We start from the raw sequence: 12,084 nt of genomic DNA, 5'->3' as shown, positions 1-12,084 counted from the left end.
CGTAGTTGGAATTGATTGATTTACGTAATCTCCAAATGACAAGGAAATCTGCCCTTCTATCAATCATTATGCAGGTGTCCGCTTCTCACAAGGTTCCAGGTACGGCGGCTCACCTTGCCATGCTACCGTCTTTTGGTTGATGTCTGAATAAATGTTAGTGTAGAGATCCGGTGGCTGTCTTTAAAACGGTGAAATAGGATTTTTGGTTCATTTATTACGGATTGTTTAACGTGCTTATGTATAAATCCACATTTAAATGCATTTATGTGTTAAAACTTGCTATTAAAAAATGTGTTAGAATCATATATTCAAGTAAGGAGAAGACGTGTAAATATATATGATAATTGGGTGCACATACACTAAAAAGCAAGGGTGCCTTTGCAGTATAACTTTATGTCAAATCTTAGTGAACTAGTGTGCAAAGAAATAAAATCTTCAACAGTTAATGGTGATGATTGGAATAACTCCAATTCATTTATTACTATTAAATAAAACCCCCGACTCCATTATTGTAACAATTGGCTAGAATTTTTATGATTCTATGTCGAGTTAAAATTAAAGTTGTCTCTGTCTTTTTATTTGAAGTACTGCGTTTGAGAAATTTTTATTTTGCTTGAAGTTTAAGAATTGAGGATGAGGTTTGAATTTGACCGATAATATAATTTGAGTTGACAGGGGTCGGGGTTTGTTGGAGAGTCCGAATTCAAGTCGGAGTGCACGTTCCTGGGTGGTGAAATAAATTGTTGGAGAGGATAATCGAGTGAGGTTTTGGTATTTAAGCCGATCTTTATATAAAAAAACACTCTAAATATTATTATCTATTAAAATATATTAGAGGGAATCATTTGTAGCACGTGGAATGGACGGTTGTTGGTACCAAGTTGTTATTAACTTTTGCTGAGCTGTTGAGGAACCAGTTATAGTCGGTTAGGGTTAACAACTTCGGTTAGAGCAAATTGTTAGAGTAAACTATTGCTAAGCTGACTGTATATAAGCATTGCTTATCTGTGTAGTTATATTCATTCATTGATTCAATCAAATAATGCATATATTTTAGTAGAAATATAATATGGTATCAATCACTGGTGGTCATGGTCTCCGTTGCTTGGCTTCTGTTGCGTAAGATTTGTGGCTATGGAGTTTCCCGCGCAGAATTCAAAGACTTTCTCACATAAGAAAGTCAATGTTATGCTCGATGAAATGAATTTCTTGCTTTGGAAGCAGCAGGTGTTGTTGACTGTTCGCAGTCATCGGTTGGAACGAGTGCTTACTGGCGCAATTTCCACGCCACCAGAAATGATTGTTAATGATAACGGTGCCGTTCGGGTTAATGAAGATTATGAGGAGTTTGTTGCACAAGATAATACACTTGCTTCTTGGCTCCTTTCCACCATCCGTGCTCATCTCCTTCCTCAATTTGTTGGTGTTGAGTCTGCATCAGCAGTCTGGAACACTGTTTTGCAGTTCTTCTCTGCTCGTTCAACGACTGCTGTCATGAGCCTCCATTATAAATTGTGGTCCTTAAAGAAAGGCGGTGACACGATGAGGGTTTATCTTATGCGTGTTAAAGAAGTTTGTGATGCCTTTGAGTCATGTGACAGTCCAGTTCCTTCTGTTGAGCGTATTGCTAGTGTTCTTAAGGGTCTTCCACGTGAGTATCAGTTCCTTGTAGCTGTTATAACTACTATGAGAGAAACCCTAACTCTTGATAACATATATACTATGTTACTTGATGTTAAAATGCAGCTTACAGGCTTTGATGAGCAAAATGAGGTGTTATCGATGAGTGCTCATATTGTTCAGGGAGAAGAACGTAGCTCTTCATTCTCAAATGCTTGTACGGATCAACGATTCAATTACTATCTCAAGGTGGTGGCAGAGGTAGAGGTTGATCGCGTGTCCAATTTCAATTATATGGCAAGATCAGACATCTAGTGGATCGTTGCTGGTATAGGTTTGATAAGGAGTTCTCTTGTGTTACACCTGATAATCAGGTTACTTATAGAGGTGACTTGTATACCTCCTCTGCCAATGCATGTGACCGTTGTGGTAAAAGACAGTCTGCCTCCTCGTGACTGCCTCAAGCAAATACTGTTAATGTTGCTAGTAGTTATGATCGGTGGGTGGTGGATTCTGGTGCAACACATCATGTTACCTCTGAAGCGTCGAATGTTCTAAATCCATCTGAGTTCCATGGTCCAGGTAAATTGATTTTTGGCAATGGTATGCCTCCTGGTGTTAATATGATTGGACAGTCTTTTGTTTCTTCTTCTTCTCGAGTTCTTTTACTGAATGATTTATTTCATGTACCTCGAATCACTAAGAACTTGCTTTCGGTCTCGAAGCTTGCTAGGGAAAATGATGTGTTTCTAGAGTTTCATGCTAACCGGTGTTGTGTTTGTGATGAGAATACTGGTAGTATGTTACTTCAAGGTGAATAAAATGGTGGTCTTTATTCCTTTGCAATGAATAACAATGATTATGATGTTCATATGGCTGAGGTGCATACTGTCTCCATGAAAGGTTCCCTAGATGAGCTTTGGCACAAGCGCCTTGGACATCGTACTTCTCGAATTTTAGCTAGTTTGTCTCATGAACTTGGTGTCAAGTTTAAATTTGATGTAAATAAAGAAAGTACTGCCTGTTACATGGGTAAAAGCCACAGGTTGCCTTTTGTTGAATCCAATACTGTGTTTTCTTCTCCATTTGAACTTATGTTTACTGATTTGTGAGGGCATCCTCATATTGCTTCAAATGGCTTTCGGTATTATGTGTCCTTTGTTGATGCGTTTACTAGACATACTTGGCTTTATCCCTTGAAGAGTAAGGATGAGGTTGTTTAGCCTTTGATTTGTTCCAATGGATTGTTAATAGACAATTTGGTTGTTCGATCAAGGCAGTTCAGAGTGATTGGGGAGGTGAATTTCGCAGTCTATCTTTCTTCTTGGCCAAGCGTGGTATTGTTTATCGGTTGAGTTATCCACATACCTCTGAGCAAAACAGTGTAGTTGAAAGAAAGCATCATCATGTTGTCGGGCTTGCTCTTGTGTTACTTGCTCAAGCTGCTCTGCCAATTAAATATTGGTCTTATGCAGTTGTATCTACAGTTTACTTGATTAATAGGTTACCTACCAAGGTTATTCAAGGAATATCTCCTTTTGAAAAGCTCATGCAAAAAAATGAAAGTTTTTGGCTGCCAATTTTTTCCTCATCTAAGAGTTTTCAGAATCATAAACTTGCATTTCGTTCTCAAGCATTCGTGTTTCTGGGTGTTAGTCCACAACATAAGGGCTATCAATGCTTAGCTCTAGATGGTCGAGTATATATTTCTCGTCATGTGGTTTTTAATGAGTATATGTTTCCTTTTTTAGGTGCTGACAATAATGATGGGCATGTTTCGAATATATCTTCTACTTTGTCGCCATCTCTGAGTATAGTGGCTAACCCCAAGTAGCCTTTATTCCAGTCCTTATCCGAACCAATGCATGAATCTTTACCAAATGTTGTGAGAAATGATGATGAGGCATCAGTGTCCTTAGAATCCTCGAACAATACTGCCTCTCGTGCTTCTCAGCCGCCTGAGTCTTCATCTCAGTCTGGAAATGGAGTTTCTAGTCTTGTTCATAATAAGGACAATATGGTCATTACTGAGTTGAATTCAGCACCTGAAGTTATTGTGCTTACGTCTGATACTATATCTTCTGCTCCTCAGAGTGTTTATCACATGATGACTCGTAGTCGATGTGGTGTGTTCAAACCAAAATCATATGTTGTTATATGCATAGATGATGTTCCTGGTTCAATTTATGATGCATTTCAGATGGCACACTGGAAGCAGGCAGCTCAAGATGAATATGATGCCTTGTTGAAAAATGAAACTTGGACTTTAGTTAATCTTCCTGAAGATCGAATTCTAGTTGGGTTCAAGTGGCTTTTTAAAGTAAAACGTAATCCAGATGGTTCTGTGCAGCGATATAAGATGTGTTTAGTTGCAAAAGTGTTTCCACAAATACCTAGATATGACTTCAAAGAGACATTCAATCATGTTGTTTGATTCTCAACTTTTAATACGATCCTTGCTATTGCTGTCCATAATGACTGGGCACTAAGACATGTAGATATAAATAATGCCTTTCTCAACGGGGATCTGCTCAAGGATGTATACATGCAACAACCTCCAGGCTTTGAAAAGGTGGATGAGCATGGAAAACTGTTTGTATGTAAACTTCAGAAAGCTCTATATGGGCTTAAACAAGCACCCAGGAATTGGCATGAGAAATTAAAAGAAAATCTGTTGCAAATGGATTTTGCTAGTTCTCGAGCTGATCCCTCATTGTTTCATAAGCACTCAACGCATGGATTCATATACATACCGGTGTATGTTGATGACATAGTTATTACAGGCTAGTCCTTATCTAATGTTGAAGAAGTTGTGTTCATGCTCATGGACAGATTCTCACTGTAAGATCTGCGGGAGTTAAGCTAGTTTTTGGGTATTGAGGTAAAACGTTATGAGAATGTTGTTATCTTAAGTTAAAGGAAATTTGTTTTGGAACTTTGAAAAAAACTGGTATGCAGAATGTTGTTGGCTGCAGTACCCCGATGATCATTTCCTCTAAGCTCTCACATGAGGAGGGTGCCCTAATTCAAAATGCAACTGAATACCGCAATATTGTTGGTTCACTGCTTTATGCTGTCACATAAGGCCTGACATCTCCTTCAGTGTTGGACAAGTTGCACAATTCATAAGCTCTCCTAGAGAATCTCAGTTATATTTCTTTAGTGTTGGACAAGTTGCACAATTCATGAACTCTCCTAGAGAATCTCATTTTATAGTTGTTAAAAGAATTCTTAGGTATTTGGTTGTTACTCTAGATTTTGGTCATGTTTTTTCTTTTTTTGTAGCTAGTTTAGATGAGGTTGCCTTTGCTGATGCTGATTGGGGTTCCAGTCTTGATGACCGTCGATCCATCTCAGGATATGGAGTATTTTTAGGATCGTGTTTAATTGCTTGGTCATCAAAGAAACAAAGAACAGTCTCAAGATCTACTATGGAAGCTGAGTACAAGACTGTTGCATATGCCACTATAGATATAACATGGGTGACTGCACTGTTAAATGATCTTGGTGTTCAACAAAGTTGTACTCTGATTATCTGTTATGATAACACCAGTACAGTGGCCATGAGTGCCAACCCTGTGTATCATGCTCAATCGAAGCATGTTGAGCTTAACATACACTTCATCCAAGAGAATGTTGCAGCTGGTCAACTCTGTGTTAATTATGTACCAGCCACGCACCAAGTGGCTGATGGCTTCACAAAGCCCTTGTCTAAAGTTGCCTTTGAAGATTTTAGAGCTAAAGTTTATGTGCAGCAGTGTTAAAAAACAATAGAAAAAGAAACGGGAAGAATATTAGAGGGAATCATTTGTGCAACGTGGAATGGACGGTTGTTGGTACCAAGCTGTTACTAACTGTTGCTGAGATGTTGAGGAAGCAGTTATAGTCGGTCAGCGTTAACAACTTTTATTAGAGCAAATTGTTAGAGCAAACTCCTACTGAGCTGATTGTATATAAGCATGGCTTATATGTGTAGTTGTATTCATTCATTGATTCAATAAAATACTACATATTTTTTTAGTAGAAATTTAATAAAATATCATCTTCTAATCTATATTTATTAAAAGATCATCCTTCCATATTACACGACGATAAGACACATTCTATAAAACACATTTTACATGCATGATATCCCACTCAACAAAAGCATGTTTTACAAAATGCGTCTTATGCATACATGTAAAAAACGCTTTTTAAAAAATTACCTTTTGTTATTTGACAACACACGTGTAAAACACATTTAATATAATGCACTTCTATTAATAACAAGATATAATGCACTTTAAAAAATTTTAAAAAATAAAATTACAAGGACAATAGATGTAATTTGATATATTTTGACTTCATGACTTAGAAAGTAAATATCGGTTAGTTTATATAGGCATAGCTGGAGTGGTAGGCTTTATTTGTAAACATTACGAGATAAAGAAGAAAAGAGTATACCAATGGGGTTAGTTCAAGTGGTAAACAACTTGATATAGTTTAAGCAAGACCTCAGGTTTGAGTCCTTGTATATGCAGAAAATCTCTGATGGAAGACTCACCCACCAATATTAAGTGTATGACCAGGGTCGGTTTAGATTAGTCATGAGAAAACTTTGGAACTGGAGGACAACAAGAAAAGTATTTTTAACTTTTTTTTTCAAATTATCTTTTTTTCTTCATATTTACAATATATCATATACACTATTTGTTAAATTTCATTATGCTAATATTTACTATTAAAATATAAAGTACGGTTTATATTAATTAAAATTAAACATTTTTTATAAGTTAAAATATTTAAGTACTTAATGTTTTAATTCTGAAATATACTTTTTATGAAATATTTTGATGATAATATTTAAATTTAAATCAAATAAATAATTATATATTTTATAATATTTTTTACAAAATATTATTAAATTGATTTTGAGATTAAAAAGTTATATTTATAATAATTTGAGTCTTACATAAAAATATATGAATTATTATATTGACACAACAAACATAAAGAAAAAATAATTTTTAATAAAAATAAGTTTATTAAAATCTAAATTCATTAGATCAAAGATTTTTTTTCAATATTATTCTTAATATAGGAGATTATAACAATTAATTTTTTTTATAATTTTTTTAATAAAATTCATTTTATAATATATAAGATTAATTGTTTAATATTTTATAGTATTAAAATATTAAATTTTAGTTTATATATAATTTAATAATAAAATTTATACATAATAGTAGATAAGTGAAATTACCACAGTATATTTCAAACGTGAAAAATAAAAGGCAAAAGGGTACTTAAGGCCCTTGTACTTTAAAAAAAATCAATGAGGCCCTCCACTTTTTTTTGCACCTAATGTGACTTTTCAAGTCAGAAAAAAAAACTCAATGTGGTTCTTTGACCAACATTTTCCATCATTGACTAACAGTTTCGTTACTTTATGCTGATATGGCACGTTTAATAGGCCAACATCTTATTTTTCTCTCAATTTGGCCCTTCAACTCAAGAAAAAACTCAATTTTGCCCTCCTATTTTCTCTCTATTCTATTTTGGACACTAAACTTTAAATGTTTTCAATTTAATCACTAACCTTTTGAATTTCTCATATTTTAATCATCATGATTTATTTTATTAATATTTATGCATGATGTGGCATTTATGTATGATGTGTCATTTTTTCTTTTCAACCAAAGATTTCTTTTTTTTTCTTTCATTACCAGATTTAGTGAACCCATATTGGACTTGTAAAAATATTGAAAACTGGAAATGAGCTACTTGACCAGATGATAAAAGAAAAAAATCTTTGGTTGAAAAGGAAGAAAAATGAAATGAGAGGATAAATGAGGAGAGTGGAGATTTGGAAATATATAAAGTAGAGGGAATATTTTTAATTTAATTAAAACTTTGGAAATATATTTTTAATATAATTTTAAATTTAATTAATATTATTTTGATCACATATTAATAAAATAAGAATAATGAATGCCACATCATACATAAATATTAATAAAATAAATCATGATGATCAAAACATGAGTAATTCAAAAGTTGAGTGATTAAATTGAAAACTTTTAAAGTTTAGTGAATAAAAAAGAAGAGAGAAGATAATTGAGTGATTAATGGTATAATTTTCTTATTTATAACATCATTAAACAAATGGTAAAGGGTCAGTTTTTGTTATTTTTTTAGTTGGAGGGCCAAATTGAGAGAAAAATAAGATGTTGGCTTGCTTAACGTGTCACGTCAGCACAAAGTAACGGAGCCATTGGTCAAAGGACCACATTGAGTTCTTTTTCTGACTTGGAGGGTCACATTGGATGCAAAAAAAGTTAAGGGTCACATTGGTTTTTTTAAGTACAAAGGCCTTAGGTACCCTTTTGCCAAAATAAAAATAATATGAAAAAATGTTAAAGGAATATTTTTTTTGTTCTTTATCCCACATTGTTTACAAACAAAGTCTGACACTTCAATTTTTTTTATTAATCTGTGTAAGTACAAGGTAAAATTTGTTCTCAGATAACTCTCAACCATTTGATATTGAACACTCACACCCCTGCCATTTCTGGTGCTCAAACCTAGAATCTTAAGGAATAACAATAATTTCTTTACCACTAAGGTCGCTTGGTTAATGTTGAACTTATATTTATTCAGAGGTATCGTTCATAGTTTCGAAACTTGTAAGAGTTCGGAAACTTTTGTAAGGGTTTCAAAACTTTACCCTGAAACTGTTTTAACGGCTCGATTTTCTTCAACGGTCATATTTTTAAGTAAGAGTTTCAAAACTTTCAACAAAGTTTCGAAACTTTCAAAAATAATATGTTTAAAAGTTTTGAAACTTTCTCCAAAGTTTCGAAACTACACGTGCATATGGCCTTTATTTCATGTTTTTAAAGCTTCGAACGGCTATAACTCATCCCCAACGGTCATAAACAGTTAGCAACTCATTCCACACAATAAAAACACTCCAAGGACACTTGAAGAAGGTGACTACACCTATCCAAGCTTAGAGATCAAGAGAAAAGAGTTTTCAATCTCATTTCTTTCATTTTTCTCTTGTACATAAATGTATAGAGCTTAATTTCACATCCTTTGTTTTTATTCTTGGGAGCTTAATCATTGTAAACACCTATCTAGAGAGCTCTTCTTGTTTGCACAAATCAAACATTGCAAAAGGGGAGTGGTTCTAGTTTAGCCTTAGAAAAACTAGAGTGGTTATATCTTAGCCATTGAAAAGATAAAGTTGTAAGGTTACACCTTATCCTTAAAGATAAGAACAAATTAGTGAATTTGTAGAAATCCTTAGTGGTGGAAAACTAAGGTAGTGGATGTAGACTTTGGTAGAGAAAGTCGAACCACTATAAATCGATTTGTGCCAAAAGTTTTATTTTTATTCAAGTTTCCACCAAACTCCATGAAAGCCAATTCACTCCCTCTTAGTGTTTTTTGGTTGATCAATCGAGCCTAATAGTTTGTGCCCTAACACTTCACTTATGCCTATATAAATTAATCCCACTGACTTTCTAATTCATAGAGTCAAAATGTATCAAATTTCTTATTTGGCCCATTATAGTTTTATTTTTTCAAAAGTTTCTTAAAATGCATTTTATTAAATGTACTTTTAGGGATGGCAACGGGCCTGGTTCGGGCCGGGTATTGGTTCCCTCGTCCCCGTTTAAAAAATTTGTACCCGTCCCCGCTTAAAAAACCTTGGGGATTTAAACGGGGATCCCCATCGGGTAATCGGGAAAAACCGCGGGGAAACGGGTATCTCCGTTTAGCATAAACGGTTATTTAAATGGGTATCGGGTCGGGTATATATATTTAAATTAAATATATAAATATTATATATATATTTTTTAATTTAAATTAAATTTATTAGTATTATATATATATATATATATAATTATTATTTTTAATATTTATCGGGGTGGGGATTACCAAACCCGTCCCCGTTTATCATCCCCGAACCCGACCCGTTTAATTCGGTTTTCGATTTTTTCCGTCGAGTTCGGGTTTTTTTGCCATCCTTATATACTTTACATGCATGGTTGCCAAATCATCATAAGGCGCTTTCTATAGAAAGTGTCTTTGCCATGTATGCATAAGGTATTCTTTGTAGAACGCGTTTTCACTGAGTGGAATGTCACGTGTGTAAAGTGTATTATGTAGAACGTGCTTTATTGCCATGTAATACGAAAGGGTGATATTTTGATAAATATTAATGTATTAGTGAAAGGACGACATTTTGATAGATAATGATTTTTGGGTGATTTTTAAATGAAATTATCATTTGAGCTCGAGTCTAATATTATTATTTTGGGTTTGAGTTTGATGAGCTTGATCATGAGCCAAGCATGTAGGTGGTCATGATAAAAATCGATGTTAATAATTAAAAATTAAATTTTGATCACGTGAAATGAGTTTAAAGTTTAAATTCGAATTTAGAGAATAGAACAAACTTGATAATCAAGTGTCACTTACATACATCCATAATATTCGATTAATATAAATATATTTATATTTTCAAGGACAATTTTAAATATTAAATCTTGCACCTTTGTCCGTTTTCATGTTATAAATTTACAATATATAATTCGATTGAAGGGTCATGAAACTTGACTTTGAATATAGGTTTATTTTTTTTTCTTAAAAAAGGATTTGATTTGAATTTCTGTCTTTTGGTGTTGATATTGATTTTGGATGGCTGTGGTTGGTCCTTGTATTGACAAAAACATATTGTGAGAGTTATAATCCAAAGGTTCATTTTGGATGGGTGGTGAGATTGTAAACAACAATAGTGAATACATTGACCACTATAATGATGAGATTAGAAAAATAGAATAAATGGATCATGGAATATAAAAAAGCGTGAAAGGGAAGTGGGATCGACTTTCAAATATAATTAGTAGAAATGGTGAAAACCTATAAGCATAACATCGCATAAATTACTGTTCAAAAAGAGTTTAAAATAATTCACATGCACTTAAACATTAGAGTTGGTAACTTTCTAATTAAATATCATCTATATATTACCACATATGGCTTCTTAGGTCAGATGGTTAGCTACCTTGTTACCTAGCTAATTAGGCACTCGAAACTTTCACTGGTTTTGCATGCTTTCAACATCCACACGTTTATATGTAATGTCGATTGAGGGACATATCGAGCACTAAAATTGCTAGATAATTATCATTTTCTAGTAATATATATATATATATATATATAAAGGGGTTTTGTATTGTATTCGAATTCAATACTCATATGAAACGGGACAAAGACTAAGGTCTCGCTAAAAAACTTTTCGAAACCTAAATGGAAGAAAAAGAATGTCTTAAGTCGATGTTCAATTTATCAAACTTACAGGCGACAGGACCGATAAATCTTTGTGGAGTGCACACTAAGTCTCAAGTACATTCTCATAAAACTTTTATTCTCACATCATTCCCTATATACACACTATCCTGAGAACAACTAAGTTGTTCTCTATCCCCTCCTCTTGTCTTCAAATTCTGATCTCCTATCCACGTTAAGGTGTTCTGAAATAGCATTCTCATAACTAACGCTTTGTGCTTTAACTCGAAATACAACAGCACAATACCACCAAATTCCTTACCATGGCAAGAGCGAGAGCTCTTCCACGGTTCAGATTCATCCGAATGAGACAAAGGCCTTCGCCTGCTACGGAAGAAATTGAGAAAGTAAAACACACTACAGTTCAAGAGTTTAACAGATCATATACCCGAACACAATCCTATGTAGCTTCTAAATTTGCTCGTTCATTTCAAACCCAGGCTACATAAGAAATTGGCATGGCATTAAACAAACCATCCTTTCTCTTCCATGACAATTTTAGTGTCACGTGTATTTGTAAAAATCCAATCCTTCATTCTCGTATGAAGCATCTTGCACTCGATTATTTCTTTGTTTATGACTTAGTTGTTGCGAGCTCACTGTCGGTTCAACTCATTCCATCCAAAGCTCAAATTGCGAACACCTCATCAAATCGCTTGGATGGAATCTCTTCCTTTATTTTCAGTCTAAGATTGGTGTTTCCGATGATCCTCTATCTTGTGAAGGCATATCAAAGATAAAGATTAGATTATCCAATCAAATCTAATCTCATTAAATCCAATTATACCTTATATAAACCTTACTTCGTGCAAAGCTTTGACTTTCCTTATCTTTGTATAATTAGATTTCCTTTTAATCTCATATGTACTTATCACTTGTAAATGTTACAATTATCAAACATACAAATTTCTTTACGGTGAAATAAATTCATGAAAATAAATTAACTACGTACTTTGTATCATCCATAAAAATTATTGACTATACTGTGCTCTACTAGATGTACTATATACTTATCTAAGTGTGAATCCAATGAGGAAAACTTTCAATTTTCATTTTCATAAGATCTGCGGCTTTTCAGAGCTGCGATGAAAACGTCAGAATCTATTATTAGCATCAAATGGTCGT

Source organism: Hibiscus syriacus, unplaced genomic scaffold (genome assembly GCF_006381635.1).
Source record: "Hibiscus syriacus cultivar Baekdansim isolate YM2019G1 unplaced genomic scaffold, ASM638163v2 tig00110163_pilon, whole genome shotgun sequence".
NCBI lineage: Eukaryota > Viridiplantae > Streptophyta > Magnoliopsida > Malvales > Malvaceae > Hibiscus > Hibiscus syriacus.
This window is presented reverse-complemented; position numbering follows the sequence as displayed.